This window comes from Nerophis lumbriciformis, linkage group LG03 (assembly GCF_033978685.3).
Source record: "Nerophis lumbriciformis linkage group LG03, RoL_Nlum_v2.1, whole genome shotgun sequence".
Lineage (NCBI taxonomy): Eukaryota > Metazoa > Chordata > Actinopteri > Syngnathiformes > Syngnathidae > Nerophis > Nerophis lumbriciformis.
The window spans coordinates 26,072,714-26,090,000 of record NC_084550.2 but is presented as its reverse complement, the minus strand read 5'-3'; the positions used below and the strand labels follow the sequence as shown (position 1 = coordinate 26,090,000).

Sequence of the window (17,287 nt, the reverse complement as noted above, 5' to 3'; positions counted from 1 at the left end):
TCTTCTTCTCCTTCTTAAATGATAAATGATAAATGGGTTGTACTTGTATAGCGCTTTTCTACCTTCAAGGTACTCAAAGCGCTTTGACACTACTTCCACATTTACCCATTCACACACACATTCACACACTGATGGAGGGAGCTGCCATGCAAGGCGCTAACCAGCACCCATCAGGAGCAAGGGTGAAGTGTCTTGCTCAGGACACAACGGACATGACGAGGTTGGTACTAGGTGGGGATTGAACCAGTGACCCTCGGGTTGCGCACGGCCACTCTTACACTGCGCCACGCTTTCTTCTTCTCCTTCTTCTTTTTCTTCTCCTTCTCCTTCTTCTCCTTCTCCCCTTTCTTCTTCTTTTTCTTCTGCTCTTTCTTCTCCTTCTCCTTTTTTCCTCCTTGTCCTCCTTCTTCTCCTCCTTCTTCTTCTTATTCTCATCCTTCTTCTCCTTCTCTCCTTTCTTCTTCTTTCTTCTTCTCTTTCTCCTCCTTCTCCCCCTTCTTATTCTCCTTCTTTTCCTCCTCCTCCTTCTTCTTATTCTCTTCTCCTCCTTCTCCTTCTTCTCCTCCTTCTTCTCCTTATTCTCCTCCTTCTTTTTCTCCTTCTTCTCCTTCCTTTTCTCCTTCTTTTTCTTCTCCATCTTCTTTTCCTACTTCTTCTCATTCTATTTCTTCTCCTCCTTCTTCTTCCCCTTCTCCTTCTTCCTCTCCTTCCTCTTCTTCTTCTTTGTCTTCTTCTCCTTCTGCTTCTCTTTCTCATTCTTCTTCTTCTTTTCATTCTTATTCTCTTTCATCTCCTTGTCCTTCTTCTTATTCTTCTCCTTCTCCTTTTTCTCCTTCTCCTACTCCTTCTCTTCCCTCTTCTTCTTTTTCTTCTTCTCCTCCTTCTCCTTCTTTTTCTTCTTCTCTTTCTTCTTCTCCTCCTTTTTTCCTCCCTGTCTTCCTACTTCTTCTTCTTCTTCTTCTTCTTCTCATCCTTCTTCCCCTTCTCCTTCTTCCCCTTCTCCTTCTTTTTCTCCTTCCTCTTCTTCTCCTTCTCCTCCTCCTTCTCATTCTTCTTCTTCTTTTCATTCTTTTTCTCCTTCATCTCCTTGTCCTTCTTCTTCTTCTTCTTCTTCTTCTCCTTCTCCTTTTTCTCTTTCTCCTCCTTCTCCTTTTTGTCTTTCTCCTCCTTCTTCTTCTCCTTCTCTTCCCTCTTCTTATTTTTCTTCTTCTCCTTCATCTTCTCCTTCTCCTCCTTCTTTCTCTCCTTCTTCTTCTTCTCCTTCTCCTTCTTCTCCTTTTCATTCTTCTTCTTCTCCTCCTTCTCCTTCTTCTTATTCGTCTTCTCCTTTTTCTCTTTCTTCTTCTTCTTCTCCTTGTCTTTCTGCTTCTCCTTTTCTCTTTCTCCTCCTTCTTCTTCTCCTACTCCTTCTCCTTCTTTTCCTCCTCCTCCTTCTCCTTTTCCTTCTTCTTCCTCTTCTTCTCCTCCTCCAGATTTTGCTTTGCTCTAACTTACACATGTTTCATCAGATTCAAACCCTTGCAACTTCAAACTGTTCAGTCTATTCGGGACAAAGTGTGTGTGTGTATGACATAGTTTAGTCGGATAGGAGGACAGGAGGTCAGGAGGACAAGAGTTCAGGAGGACAGGAGATCAGGAGGACAGGAGGTCAGGAGGACTGAAGGTCATGAGGACAGGGGGTCAGGAGGACAGGAGTTCAGGAGGACAGGAGGCCAGGAGGACAGGAGGACATGAGGACAGGAGGACATGAGGACAGGTGGACAGGAGGACAGGAGGTCAGGAGGACAGGAGGACAGGAGTTCAGGAGGACATGAGGACAGGTGGACAGGAGGACAGGAGTTCAGGAGGACATGAGGACAGGTGGACAGGAGGACAGGAGGACAGGAGCAGTTCCAACATGGGTGAATGTGGATGTTGATTTCTGTCATTTTATGTTTTGGAGATGTGCAAAATGCAATCATTATTATTTATGAGATACAATTGAACTTTAACAAGTAGCTCCTCCATACAAAAACAACACAGAAAAACCCACAATATTAAATAAGAGAGAACAAGGCTGGTCGATATGGCCAAACAATGTATCACTATATACCTTTTTATATTGGTCGATACTAGGGTTGTCCCGATACCAATATTTTGGTACCGGTACCAAAATGTATTTCGATACTTTTCTAAATAAAGGGCACCACAAAAATGGCATTATTGGCATTATTGGAAATTACAATAATAAACATATGCATTATTGTCACTGTATTAACTCCACTTTGACTTTTGCAGTACCTGCATTGGTAATCCACAGAAATATACACACATTGATCGGAGTGTAATAATTCATGGCACTGAAGATTTGACCTTGACAGACATAATCATACTTCTAATGCACAACAAGTAAGGCATCTTCAAAACAAACGCAAGTTAGGCTATTTCAAGTTACCCTCTGAGTATCATTTCGCAGTGCTAGCTCATTCATTTGTTTTAATCGACATACTGACCAGCCATTTTGGTTGTCAGATTGACTGATGTGTACCCGAATTGGACTTGAAGTACTGGTATTGCACAGCTCTTGACCATATATGGTCTTGTGACTTTGCGAGGCATATGGTTACTGTTGCGTCGACCAGCTCTTCCTCCCAGGAAATCTAAGTTACTGGTCAATCCCAGGTTATTTCGATGACATATATGCTGAGTAAGAAGGACCATCAAGACAGAATTGGAATATTATCAAGTTTTACTGAAATTTCAGGAAATCAGCTTAATCAATACATTCATATCGGCTACTCTATAGTTGATCTGACATTCAAACGGAAAAGCCAACTCCTTGCACACAAAGAAAACCCCCCTCCGCCTCCCCCTCGCAACACTGATAAGGAACAAGTGGGGGAGGTATTCACATTCCAATGGTTAAGACACTAAACAGGCATCTGAGGACAAAGAGAAACTGGTAGAATATACAAAGGAAAAGTACTAGATAATCCAAACATGACTATAAATAGAGAAAGAACTCAAACATATCGGCATTCTCCACATTACTTTGCACTGTGTTTGTCAATTTAGCTCCTGTTTTTGGTAAATATTGTAGTTCGATAGAAAACCCGTCTTGTCAGTAGTGATACAAATAATACTGATAAATACTAGGACAGGATTATGAGGCTCTGCCGTGGATGATTGAACAGTTGTATGATCACGGCTTCACCGACACGGTGAATGCTCTTATTGAAAAGTCACGGCGTTTTCTCATTCTCGGCATTCATTGGCGCCATTTCTTGGCTAATGTGAGCCGTTGTTATGCACGTAATCACTATTCGTGACATGTAGCCACAACAGAGACCCTTGGACAGAACCCTGTTTGTCCGACCCAGAGCTAAGAGGGGTGTGTGTTCATCTCGTACGGGCAGATCTGTAAGTTCTCCTGTCTGGCAGACTATGATGACTGCGTTCTACACTATATTGCCAAAAGTATTTGGCCAACGATCCAAATGATCAGAATCAGATGTCCTAATCACTTGGCCCGGCTATTGCTCTACAAACATTTGTGAAAGAATGTGCCGCACTCAGGAGCTCATTGATTTCCAGCGTGGAACTGTCATAGGATGCCACCTGTGCAATTAATCCATCCATCCAAAGTCAACTGTTGGCTTTATTATAAGAAAATGGAAGAGTTTGGGAACAACAGCAACTCAGCCGCCAAGTGGTAGGCCACATAAACTGACAGAGAGGGGTCAGTGAATGCTGAAGCGCATAGTGCAAAGAGGTCGCTGACTTTCTACACAGTTAATTCATACAGAGCTCCAAACTGTGACCTTACAATTAGCCCACGTACAGCACGCAGAGAGCTTCATGGAATGGGTTTCCATGGCCGAGCAGCTGCATCTAAGCCATACATCACCAAGTCCAATGCAAAGCGTGGGAGGCGGTGGTGCAAAGCCCGTCGCCACCGGACTCTAGAGTAGTTGAGACGCCTTCTCCGGAGTGACGAATCACACTTTTCCATGTGGTAAGCCGATGGACGAGTCTTGCTTTGGAGGATTGCCAGGAGAACGGTACATTTCAGACCGCATTGTGCCGAGTTTGAAATTTGGTAGAAAAGGAATTATGGTGCGAGGTTGTTTTTCAGGAGTTAGTTGCAGTGAAAGGAACTTCGAACGCTCCGGGGTACCAAAACATGTTGGACAATTCCATGCTCCCAACCTTGTGGGAACAGTTTGGAGCGGGGCCCCCCTTCTTCTTCCAACATGACTGTGCACCAGTGCACAAAGCAAGGTCCATAAAGACATGGATGACAGAGTCTGGCGTGGATGAACTTGACTGGCCCGAACCCGATAGAATTAGAACGGAGACTGAGAGCCAGGCCTTCTCCACTAACGTCAGTGTGTGACCTCACACAAGAATGGTGGAATATTCCTATAAACACACTCCGCAACCTTGTGGACAGCCTTTCCCAGAAGAGTTGAAGCTGTAATATCTGCAAAAGGTCATTTTGAACCCTATAGGTTAGGAATGGGATGGCAGGTGGCCAAATACATTTGGCAATATAGTGTATGTCAGCCGTATTCCATCGCAGATGAAATTTAAGAAGAAAACAACAAACAAATTCTTGGGGGAAGAATAATTTTCACCATTTTAGCGCAGACACAAGTATTCAGCACAGAACAGACGTCAGCGTTATTTGACATACTTTTGGCAGTTGCTGTCACTCCCATGGCAACCGGGAAGTTAATCCATTTGGACTCCATGACTTACCGCGCACTGTATTGTACATTCAGTATTAACTCGAATGCATCCGAGTGCGAAGGGATCCTTATTGAAGCATTGTTTTCAATTTCCGCTCCAGGATACGCTCTTGACTAACGGCTGTACTGTCAGCGGAGCTCTCACATAACTGGCATATTCACAATTTAGAGTTAGCCAGACGCAACATGCCAAAACGCATAACTAAAACTGTAATGAAGTATATATTGTCTTCAAGGTGAATGCTTCGGATGAAATACAGTCATGGTCAAAAGTGTACATACACTTGTAAAGAACATCATGTCATGGCTGTCTTGAGTTGCCAATCATTTCTACAACTCTTATTTTTTTGTGATACAGTGATTGGAGCACATACTTGTTGGTCACAAAAAACATTCATGAAGTTTGCTTCTTTTATGAATTTATTATGGGTCTACTGAAAATGTGTTGGGTCAAAAGTATACATACAGCAATGTTAATATTTGCTTACATGTCCCTTGGCAAGTTTACCTGTAATAAGGCACTTTTGGTAGCCATCCACATGCTTCTGCTTGTATTTTTGACCACTAAATTGGTGCAGTTCAGCTAAATGTGTTGCTTTTCTGACATGGACTTGTTTCTTCAGCATTGTCCCCACGTTTAGGTCAGGACTTTGGGAAGGCTATTCTAAAACCTTCATTCTAGCCTGATTTAGCCATTCCGTTACCACTATTCACGTGTGTTTGGGGTCATTGTCCTGTTGGAACACCCAACTGCGCCCAAGACCCAACCTCCGGGCTGATCATTTTAGCTTGTCCTGAAGAATTTGGAGGTAATCCTCCTTTTTTCATTGTCCCATTTACTCTCTGTAAAGCACCAGTTCCATTGGCAGCAAAACAGGCCCAGAGCATAATACTACCACCACCATGATTGACCGTAGGTGTGGTGTTCCTGGGATTAAAGGCCTCACCTTTTCTCCTCCAAACATATTGCTGGGAATTGTGGCCTCCTTCTTTTTCTCTTTCTTCTTTTTCTTCTCCTTCTCCTTCTCCTCCTTCTTCTTCTCATTCTATTTCTTCTCCTCCTTCTTCTTCCCCTTCTCCTTCTTCCTCTCCTTTTTCTTCTTCTTCTCCTTCTCATTCTTCTTCTTCTTTTCATTCTTATTCTCCTTCATCTCCTTGTCCTTCTTATTCTTCTTCTCCTTCTCCTTTTTGTCTTTCTCCCCCTTCTTCTTTTCCTTCTCCTACTCCTTCTCTTCCCTCTTCTTCTTTTTCTTCTTCTCCTTCTTCTTCTTTTCCTCCTTCTCCTTATTTTTCTTCTTCTCTTTCTTCTTCTCCTTCTCCTTTTTTCCTCCTTGTCCTCCTCCTTCTTCTTCTTCTTCTCATCCTTCTTCCCTTTCTCCTTCTTCCTCTCCTTCATCTCCTTCTCCTCCTCCTTCTTCTTCTTTTCATTCTTGTTCTCCTTCATCTCCTTGTCCTTCTTCTTCTTCTTCTTCTTCTCCTCCTTCTCCTTTTTCTCTTTCTCCTCCTTCTCCTTTTTCTCTTTCTCCTCCTTCTGCTTCTCCTTCTCTTCCCTCTTTTTCTTTTTCTTTTCCTTCTTCTTCTCCTCCTCCTTCTTCTTCTCCTTCTTCTTCTTCTCCTTCTTCTCCTTCTCATTTTTCTTCTTCTTCTCCTCCTTTTCCTTTTTCTTCTTCTTCTTCTCCTTTTTCTCCTTTTTCTTCTTCTTCTTCTCTTTCTGTTTCTCCTTTTTCTCTCTCTCTTCCTTCTTCTTCTCCTCCTCCTTCTCCTTCTCTTCCTTCTCCTCCTTCTCTTTCTTCTTTTCCTCCTCCTCCTTCTTCTTCCTCTTCTCCTCCTCTTCCTCCTCCAGATGTTGCCTTGCTCTAACTTCCACATGTTTCATCAGATTCAAACCCTTCCAACTTCAAACTGTTCAGTCTATTCGGGACAAAGTGTGTGTGTGTGTGTGTGTGTGACATAGTTTAGTCGGACAGGAGGAAATTGGCGCAGTTCTGCTAAATGTGTTGGTTTAACTGACATGGACTAGTTTCTTCAGCATTGTCCACACGTTTAAGTCAGGTTTTTGGGAAGGCCATTCTAAAACCTTCATTCTAGCCTGATTTAGCCATTCCTTTATCACTTTTGACGTGTTTTTGGGGTCATTTTCCAAACAGCCCTATTTTTGTTTCATCCATACTTGCCAACTCTCCCGATTTTCCCGGGACACTCCCGAATTTCAGTGACCCTCCCGAAAATCTCCCGGGGCAACCATTTGCCCCAATTTCTCCCAATTTTCACCCGGACAACTTTATTAAGGGCGTGCCGTGATGGCACTGCCTTTAGCTTCCTCTACAACCTGTCGACGCGTCCGCTTTTTCACCATACAAATAGCGTGCCGGCTCAGTCACATGTTGTATACGGCTTCTGCATACACACGGAAGTGACTGCAAGACATACTTGATCAACAGCCATACTGGTCACACTGAGGGTAGCCGTATAAACAACTTTAACACTGTTACAAATATGTGCCACACTGTGAACCCACACCAAACAAGAATGACAAACACATTTCGGGAGAACATCCGCACCGTAGCACAACATAAACACAACAGAACAAATACCCAGAATCCCTTGCATCCCTAACTCTTCCGGGCTACAATATACACCCCCCCCCCACCACCACCAAACCCCGCCCGCCCCAACCCCGCCCACCTCAACCTCAACATGTAAGCAAATATTAACATTGCTGTATGTATACTTTTGACCCATCACATTTGCTCACATTTTCAGTAGACCCATAATAAATTCATAAAAGAAGCAAACTTCATGAATGTTTTTTTTTGTGACCAACAAGTATGTGCTCCAATCACTCTATCACAAAAAAATAAGAGTTGTAGAAATGATTGAAAACTCAAGACAGCCATGACATGATGTTCTTTCGACTACTGCAACTCACTTCTTGTCGGGATCCCCAGCAAGAACATCCAGAAGCTGCAGTACATACCAAATAACGCTGCTAGGATCCTGATGAGAAATCACACCGGTTCTCAAATCCCTTCACTGGCTTCCTGTTCCACTCAGGATTGAATACAAAGTCTCCCTACTAACTCACCAGTGCCTCCATGGAAATTCCCCCCTCTACCTCAAAGAACTACTCACCCCCAAATCCTCCACACGACACCTCCGCTCCGGACAGGCTAACCTCCTCCAACCTCCGAGGACAAAGCTCCGAACCATGGGAGACCGGGCTTTCTGCTCCGCCGCTCCCAGTCTGTGGGACGCTCTCCCTGACTACCTGAGGGCACCACAAACTGTGGATGCTTTTAAAAAAGGCTTAAAAACCCTTCTTTTTTTAGCTATTTGTTGTTCTAGCTGTGTTTTTTTGTTTTGTTTTTAAATGCACTGTAGCACTTTGAGATTGTTTGTTCAATGTAAAGTGCTTTTACAAATAAAATATATTATTGTTATTTTCATTATTCTTTACAGGTGTATGTAAACTGTTGATCGCGACTGTATGAACCTGAAAAACTGTGCCTCCCAATGGAAGAGGATGTGACATTCAATCATCTTCCCTCCGTCCGGTCAGACGTCATCCATCAATGACAGTGAGAAACGCTGCCATTCAGACAAAAACCGGTCACATAATAATTGGACAGAAGGAGCTGCATGCAACTCTATTAAAGCCGGAAGAATACATTGAAAGACCAGGCCGACCCTCAAATTCTGCAGAGCGACGACTGGAGAAAAAAATAAAAACAGGCTTTAATCGAATATGTCAATCATCCTTAGCATTTAAAATAGAAACAGCACTTTGGGGATTGTAAGCAGGTGGGCAATGGTTGAGGAAATTGACATTTGAATATTGGAGAGTGGAAATGTTTGGGCCAGAAAGGTGACCCTGATCTCCTTAAGACAATAAGGACCAAGAAGGCTTGGCAGTTTTATTTGACAAAGGGTACATTCTTGCCTGGGAAAGGGTGGAGTGCCATCTCCATGTTGGGGAGGAGATCTTGCCCCAAGTGGAGGAGTTCAAGTACCTCGGAGTCTTGCTCACGAGTGGGGCAAGAGTGGATCGTGAGATCGACACGGATCGGTGCGGTGTCTTCAGTAATGCGGACGCTGTATCGATCCGTTCTGGTGAAGAAGGAGCTGAGCCGGAAGGCAAAGCTCTCAATTTACCGGTCGATCTACGTTCCCATCCTCACCTATGGTCATGAGCTTTGGGTTATGACCGAAAGGACAAGATCACGGGTACAAGCGGCCGAAATGAGTTTCCTCCGCCCGGTGGTGGGTCTCTCTCTTAGAGATAGGGTGAGAAGTTCTGTCATCCGGGAGGAGCTCAGAGTAAAGCCGCTGCTCCTCCACATCGAGAGGAAACAGATGAGGTGGTTCGGGCATCTGCGAACGCCGCCCGAGGGAGATGTTTGGGGCACGTCCGACCGGCAGGAGGCTAAGGGGAAGACCCAGGACACGTTGGGAAGACTATGTCTCCCGGCTAGCCTGGGAACGCCTCGGGATCCCCCGGGAGGAGCAGGACGAAGTGGCTGGGGAGAGGGAAGTCTGGGCTTCTTTGCTTAGGCTGCTGCCGCCACGACCAGACCGCGGATAAGCGGAAGAAAATGGATAGATGGATGGATACATTGTTCAAAACAGTGTCTTCAACCCCAGACATGCACACATGGATGGACTATGGACTGATCTCCTTCAATAAACATCTGCACAACCATCGGTCTTGTCATACAGTCATATTTTGGTTAAACTTATTTTTGAACTCTTAGTAAGGATGACTTTTCACCCCCCACATGCCATCAGTACTCAAATACAACTACCGTATTTTTCGGACTATACGGTACACTTAAAATCCTTTCAGTTTCCCCAAAATTGGGGGCACCTTATAACCCGGTGCTCCTAATGTACAGATTGATTCTGGTTGTGCTTACCAACCTTGAGGTAATTTTATTTGGTACCTGGTGTAGTGATAAGTGTGACCAGTAGACGGCAGTCGCACATAAGAGATACGTGTGGACTGCAACATGACTCAAGTAAACAACACCAACACTAGCTAGTACTTTTCCATTGTGTACTCTGTGTACCAGTTTTTCTTTGTCTACAGAGGTCTGTTTAGTGTTTTAGACATTGGAATGTGAAGAAGATACATCCCCCTCCTTGCCTTGTCAGTGTTGGGGAAGGGAGAGGCATTCCTTTCTGGAGGGGGGGGCTGCTTTCCTTTTCAAGAAGTAGTTTTTTTCCGTTTGAATGTTAGAACAATTTGAGAAGCCGGTATGAATGTATTGGTCTGGGCTGTTCTCCTGAAGCTTCAGTAAAACTTGATAATATTCCTATTCTGTCTTAAAGGGGAGCATTATCACCAGACCTATGTAAGCGTCAATATATACCTTGATGTTGCAGAAAAAAGACTATATATTTTTTTAACCGATTTCCGAACTCTAAATGGTTGAATTTTGGCGAATTAAAAGCCTTTCTATTATTCGCTCTCGGAAGCAATCCGCCATTTTCTCACTTTCGTCGGTGTGTTGTCGGAGGGTGTAACAACATGAACAGGGACGGATTCAAGTTGCACCAGTGACCCAAAGATGCGAAAGTGACAAGAAATTGGACAAAATTTGTTCAAAATACGAGGCTGTGGGGAAAGCCGACGAAATGGTCAGTCGTTTGTTCCGCACACTTTACCGACGAAAGCTATGCTACGACAGAGATGGCAAGAATGTGTGGATATCCTGCGACACTCAAAGCAGATGCTGACATCAACTCCAAAACTGGACAGATCAGCTTTCAGGAAAAGAGAGCGGATGAGGGTATGTCTACAGAATATATTAATTGATAAAAACTTTATTCATTACTCGCGGTTTTACGTAAATTATTATACATAAACTGTGTTTACCAATAATTTAGCTTGAAAACATTTATATTTTTCAATCATTCGAGTACATTCGGGTAGTGTTGTGTAATGCAGTATTTTGTGTCTATTTAGGTATGATTAACCTGACTGCTGAAATCGTGGAAAAATATATGTTTTTAGCGCGCCTGAAATGGGCTGTCTGCACTCTCAAAGTGCATGTTGTTGCCAAATGTATTTCATATGCTGTAAACCTAGTTCATAGTTGTTAGTTTCCTTTAATGCCAAACAAACACCATCGCCGAATTCGTCCTCGCTTTCTCCCGTGTCGCTGGCTGTCGTGTCGTTTTCGTCGGTTTGGCTTGCATACGGTTCAAACCGATATGGCTCAATAGCTTCAGTTTCTTCTTCAATTTCGTTTTCGCTACCTGCCTCCACACTACAACCATCCGTTTCAATACATACGTAATCTGTTGAATCGCTTAAGCCGCTGAAATCCGAGTCTGAATCCGAGCTAATGTCGCTATACCTTGCTGTTCTATCCGCCATGTTTGTTTGTATTGGCATCACTGTGTGACGTCACAGGAAAATGGACGGGTGTATATAACGATGGTTAAAATCAGGCACTTTGAAGCTTTTTTTTAGGGATATTGTGTGATTGGTAAAATTTTGAAAAAAACTTCGAAAAATAAAATAAGCCACTGGGAACTGATTTTTAATGGGTTTAACCCTTCTGAAATTGTGATAATATTCCCCTTTAATGGTCCTTTTTACTCAGCATATATGTCATCAAAAGAACTTGGGATTGACCAGTGACTTTAATTCCCTGGGAGGAAAAGCTGGTCAGACATATTATCTGGCGTTTCGTTTCGCAATATTATGCAAAAGCAACTTTTCTTACCTTTTGATACCTGCTGATGTGTATTTGGGATCTGCATAAGTACTGAAAATGTGCGCTCGTCCGCCTTTGTAGTCCGTGCCGACACCGTAGTCGATAAGCTTCTTCTTTGTCTCTATCTTCTTGTTATGGGACATTCATCCTCCGCTGTTGCCATTTCTAATATAAAGTAGTGTAAAGTTCTTACTGATATCTGTCAGTAAACTCGCCATGAAAGCGCTAAAACATACCGGTGTAGTGAGTTGACATTATTCACCCAAGGAACTTTAGTTATTAGAGCGTTCCGGTCAGACGTTTTTTCACGGGACGCATTTCCGGTGTTGTTGTTGCACTAGTGAGCCACGGACGAGTAGACGCTGCTCCGTTGTTGATTGAAGTAAAGTCTGAATGTCATTAAAACAAGTTAGCTCAACAAAGATGGCGGGGAGAAGACTCTGTCGAAGGTGAGCCACGTAAATAAGAACGCCCACAAAACTGCGCTTCTCGAAGAGACTGACAGAAAGCGGCTTGAAGATGGTCTGCAAGACATCATCTATGCAACATTTCATAGGGCGGGGGGGAGTCCACATTCTAAAAATATATCTAATTACAAACCCAGCTCTGGTTAACTTGAATCAAAGAGCATAAATCCAAACTGACCTTTGGAAGCCTCAGGAAGCGCAGAGCGGCCCAAATATTCTAATTGGTCATTTCGAAGCACATACGCACACAAAAACATCCACAAAGCAGGCAGCCTCTGCTCACTGAGTTACGATCCCTCCTCGACAGTCACATTTGATAGCCACCAATATATGCCAGGTTCTGCTGGTCTTGAACCCCAAGATGCACAGGTGGGAGGCACAGCTCAGGTAAACATGACTTTAATGTTGTCATGATCCGTGGGCCGGATCATGTTTTGTTATGTTCTGTTAGTTTTGGACTGCCAGAGATCCTGTTTTGTGCACCCTTGAGTTTGTTTTAGTTACCATGGTTACTTATTATTTTCACCTGCCTCTGACTGGTGTTCGGGACGCTCACCTGTTTTCCGAGCACTAATCAGAGGCATTATTTAAGCCTGCCTTTGCCGGTCAGTGGGCCTGGCTTCATTGTTTGATTCACGCCACAGTTCCGTGAGTATTCCTTATATTTAGTCTATGCCAAGTGTTAGCTTTTAGCGTGCGATCGGCACGTTGTCCCTTCGGCTTGTTTTCTGTTTTTGTACTTCTTTGAATTTTGAGGAATAAATCATGTTCCTACCTGCACGCCTTGTCCGGAGTTGTCCGTCTGCATCCCGGGGGAACGAACCCCGCAGTAAGCTGCAACACCGCCCCCCCCCCCTGCCGTGACAAATGTCAAAAAAAGGAAATGGTAAGCGCACATGGAGGAACACCAGGAAACAGGATACAATAATCGAGCCCTAACTGGAGGGCGGGGCAGGCATAAATAGCAGCCTGATTGGCAACTGCAACCAGGTGTGCCAGGCTGCCAATCAGGGACTGGTGAGGGAAACGAGCTCCCAGGGAGACGTGCAGGGAGTGGAACTAAAATAAGAGCGCTGACAGGAAATAAACAAAAACACTCAGGAAAACACCCAAAATAACCAAACTGTCAGTAACAATTCTGACAATATACAGCAATAGAAAGACAAAGTAATCCAAAAGGTTCAAGTTAAAGTACCACTGATAGTCACACACACACTAGGTGTGGTGAAATTAACCTCTGCATTTGACCCATCCCCCTTATTCCACCCCCTGGTAGGTGAGGGGAGCAGTGAGCAGCAGCGGTGGCCACGCTCGGGAATAATTCTGGGTGATTTAACCCCCAATTCCAACCCTTGATGCTGAGTGCAAAGCAGGGAGGCAATGGGTCCCATTTTTTATAGTCTTTGGTATGACTTGGCCGGGGTTTGAACTAACGACCTACCGATCTCAGGGCGGACACTCTAACAAAAAAAAAGTCATGATATTATGTCATTTACAGAACATTTCGGACTTTTTTTCCTACGCTTTGAACCTTGCGGCTTGTAAAGAGTGTGGCTAATTCATGGATTTTTCTTCGCCGACGGCCATAATGCAAATAGTTTAAAAAAAAAAAAACAGGCAAAGACACTGAATAGTTGTGTTATTCTTTGAGCTATGGCGCCATCCTTTGCACTAGCCCTTCTGTGTAGACTGTGCTGTCGACCGGAAGTACAATTGCCGTTACGCCTTCTAGCTTTTCTACAAAACTGGATTCGTCATTCGACATTCCAAGCAACGTCTGTCAGTTTTACAATATAACTAAAACTATTCTTACATACTAAACCATCCCATGTGTGATGTCTGTAGGAGCATATTTATATTTGTACGTGCTATCGTACTATAATCAAGCTAGCGTCGTTAGCATTAGCTAACATGCTACCACATTTTCTTTTTGTATTGTTTCAGTTCCGTAAATTCCCCAAGACGCCACCGTGGAGTTATTGCGTTTCTTTAGCTGATTGGAGAGCTCGCTTCCTAAGCTAGTGGGCCCATGACGCTGACTTCTGTTTTGTTTGATCAACCGTTTTACTGCCGTGTTACAGACACTGTTTAGAAACAATCAAGGTGTTGTAAATAAACATTTATAAAGTCTTTCTTACAACATATATACGTGCGGCTAATAATCCGGTGTGGCTAGTACAGGGGTCGGCAAACCAAAATGTTGAAAGAGCCATGTTGGACCAAAAATTAAAAAAACTAATCTGTCTGGAGCCGCAAAAAATGAAAAGCCGTATATAAGTGTTTCATCTGACATCACATGGACAAAGATAAGACCTTCTGGAGGAAAGTTCTGTAGTCAGATTAAACAAAAATGGAGCTGTTTGGCCACAATACACAGCAATATGTTTGGAGGAGAAAAGGTGAGGCCTTTAATCACAGGAACACCATTCCTACCGTCAAGCATGGTGGTGGTAGTATTATGCTCTGGGCCTGTTTTGCTGCCAATGGAACTGGTGCTTTACAAAGAGTAAATGGGACAATGAAAAAAGGAGGATTACCTCCAAATTCTTCAGGACAAGCTAAAATCATCAGTCCGGAGGTTGGGTCTGGGGCACAGTCGGGTGTTCCAACAGGACAATGACCCCAAACACGCGTCAAAAGTGGTAAAGGAATGGCTAAATTAGTCTCGAATTAAGGTTTTGGAATGGCCTTCCCAAAGTCCTGACTTAAACGTGTGGACAATGCTGAAGAAAAAAGTTTGTGTCAGGAAAACCAACACATTTAGCTGAACCGCACCAATTTTGTCAAGAGGAGTGGTGAAATATTCAAGCAGAAGCTTGAGGATGGCTACCAAAAGCGCCTTATTGCAGTGAAACTTGCCAAGAGACATGTAAGCAAATATTAACATTGCTGTATGTATACTTTTGACCCAGCACATTTGCTCACATTTTCAGTAGACCAATAATAAATTCATAAAAGTGTCAGAAAAATTGTATGTAAATTATCAAAAAACTTTCCGTTCTCTGGCTTCCCAGTGAACAGACGAAAGCTGTCTTTGTTGCACCAAGCCAAAGGCTTGGAAAATTCCGCTGTGTACGATGGGAGGAGATGGGAGGGGTTATCTATCGTCATCCAAGGCCTGCCCAAGCTCGATCCAGGACAAGTCCAAGCCTGAGGCATCTTTTTCTTTTGTGTTAATGTGACCGAAAACAATGGCTGTTTACATACCCCCCCATTCCTTTAGAAACAGCTGTTGTTATGTAAACAGAGAATATACTTGCCAACCTTGAGACCTCCGAATTCGGGAGAAGGGGGGCGTGGTTGAAGTGGGTGGGGTTGGGGGGGGCGGGGTTTGGTGCTAGCGGGGGTGTATATTGTAGCGTCTTGGAAGAGTTAGTGCTGCAAGGTGTTCTGGGTATTTGTTCTGTTGTGCTTATGTTGTGTTACGGTGTGGATGTTCTCCCGAAATGTGTTTGTCATTCTTGTTTGGTGTGGGTTCACAGTGTGGCGCATATTTGTAACAGTGTTAAAGTTGTTTATGCGGCCACCCTCAGTGTGACCTGTATGGCTGTTGATCAAGCATGCGTTGCATTCGCTTGTATGTGTATAAAAACCGTAGATATAATGTGATTGGGTCGGCACGCTGTTTGAATGGTGGAAAAGCGGACCTGACGACAAGTTGTAGAGGACGTAAAAGGCAGTGCCTTTAAGGCACGTCCCCAAAATTGTTTACCAGGAGACATAGTTTTCCCAACGTGTCCTGGGTCTTCCCCGTGGCTTCCTACCGGTCATACGTGTCCGAAACACCTCCCTAGGGAGGTGTTCGGGTGGCATCCTAACCAGATGCCCGAACCACCTCTTCTGGCTCCTCTCCATGTGGAGGAGCAGCGGCTTTACTTAAGAGCCTCCCGGCTGGATCTTCTCTCCCTATCTCTAAGGGAGAGCCCCGCCACCCGGCGGAGGAAACTCATTTCGGCCGCTTGTACCCATGTGATCTTGTCCTTTCGGTCATAATCCAAAGCTCATGACCATAGGTGAGGAAGGAAACGTAGATTGACCGGTAAATTAAGAGCTTTGCCTTCCGGCTCAGCTCCTTCTTCACCACAACAAATCGATACAGCGTCCGCATTACTGAAGACGCCGCACCGATCCGCCTGTCGATCTCACGATCCACTCTTCCCCCACTCGTAAACAAGACTCCAAGGTACTTGAACTTCTCCACTTGGGGCAAGAACTCCTCCCCAACCCGGAGATGGCACTCCACCCTTTTCCGGGCGAGAACCATGGACTCGGACTTGGAGGTACTGATTCCGGGAGAATGGTTGCCCTGGGAGATTTTCGGGAGGGGCGCTGAAATTCGGGAGTCTCCCGGTAAAATCGGGAGGGTTGGCAAGTATGACAGGGAAAGTCCAAATAAAAAGAGGTGGCGTACAATCCTTCGCCAGAGCGCGGGTGACACCGTGAGAGGTTACAGGTCGACACCCATCCATCCATTCATCCATCTTCTTCCGCTTATCCGAGGTCGGGTCGCGGGGGCAGCAGCCTAAGCAGGGAAGCCCAGACGTCCCTCTCCCCAGCCACTTCGTCCAGCTCCTCCCGGGGGATCCCGAGGCGTTCCCAGGCCAGCCGGGAGACATAGTCTTCCCAACGTGTCCTGGGTCTTCCCCGTGGCCTCCTACCGGTCGGACATGCCCTAAACACCTCCCGAGGGAGGCGATCGGGTGGCATCCTGACCAGATGCCCGAACCACCTCATCTGGCTCCTCTCGATGTGGAGGAGCAGCGGCTTTACTTTGAGCTCCCCCCGGATGACAGAGCTTCTCACCCTATCTCTAAGGGAGAGCCCTGCCACCCGGCGGAGGAAACTCATTTCGGCCGCTTGTACCCGTGATCTTGTCCTTTCGGTCATAACCCAAAGCTCATGACCATAGGTGAGGATGGGAACGTAGATCAACCGGTAAATTGAGAGCTTTGCCTTCCGGCTCAGCTCCTTCTTCACCACAACGGATCGATACAGCGTCCGCATTACTGAAGACGCCGCACCGATCCGCCTGTCGATCTCACCATCCACTCTTCCCTCACTCGTGAACAAGACTCCGAGGTACTTGAACTCCTCCACTTGGGGCAAGAACTCGGCCCCAACCCAGAGATGGCACTCCACCCTTTTCCGGGCGAGAACCATGGACTCGGACTTGGAGGTACTAATTCCGGGAGAATGGTTGCCCTGGGAGATTTTCGGGAGGGGCGCTGAAATTCGGGAGTCTCCCGGTAAAATCGGGAGGGTTGGCAAGTATGACAGGGAAAGTCCAAATAAAAAGAGGTGGCGTACAATCCTTCGCCAGAGCGCGGGTGACACCGTGAGGGGTTACAGGTCGACACCCATCCATCCA

At 45.0% G+C, this 17,287-nt stretch overlaps 1 protein-coding gene across 1 annotated transcript in view; it reads left to right on the top strand.

Moving 5' to 3' along the window:
- The window catches only part of LOC133575803 (leucine-rich repeat-containing protein 24-like), a 54,748-nt gene that overhangs the window by 1,023 nt on the left and 36,438 nt on the right, over positions 1–17,287 (top strand). The window lies entirely within an intron of this gene.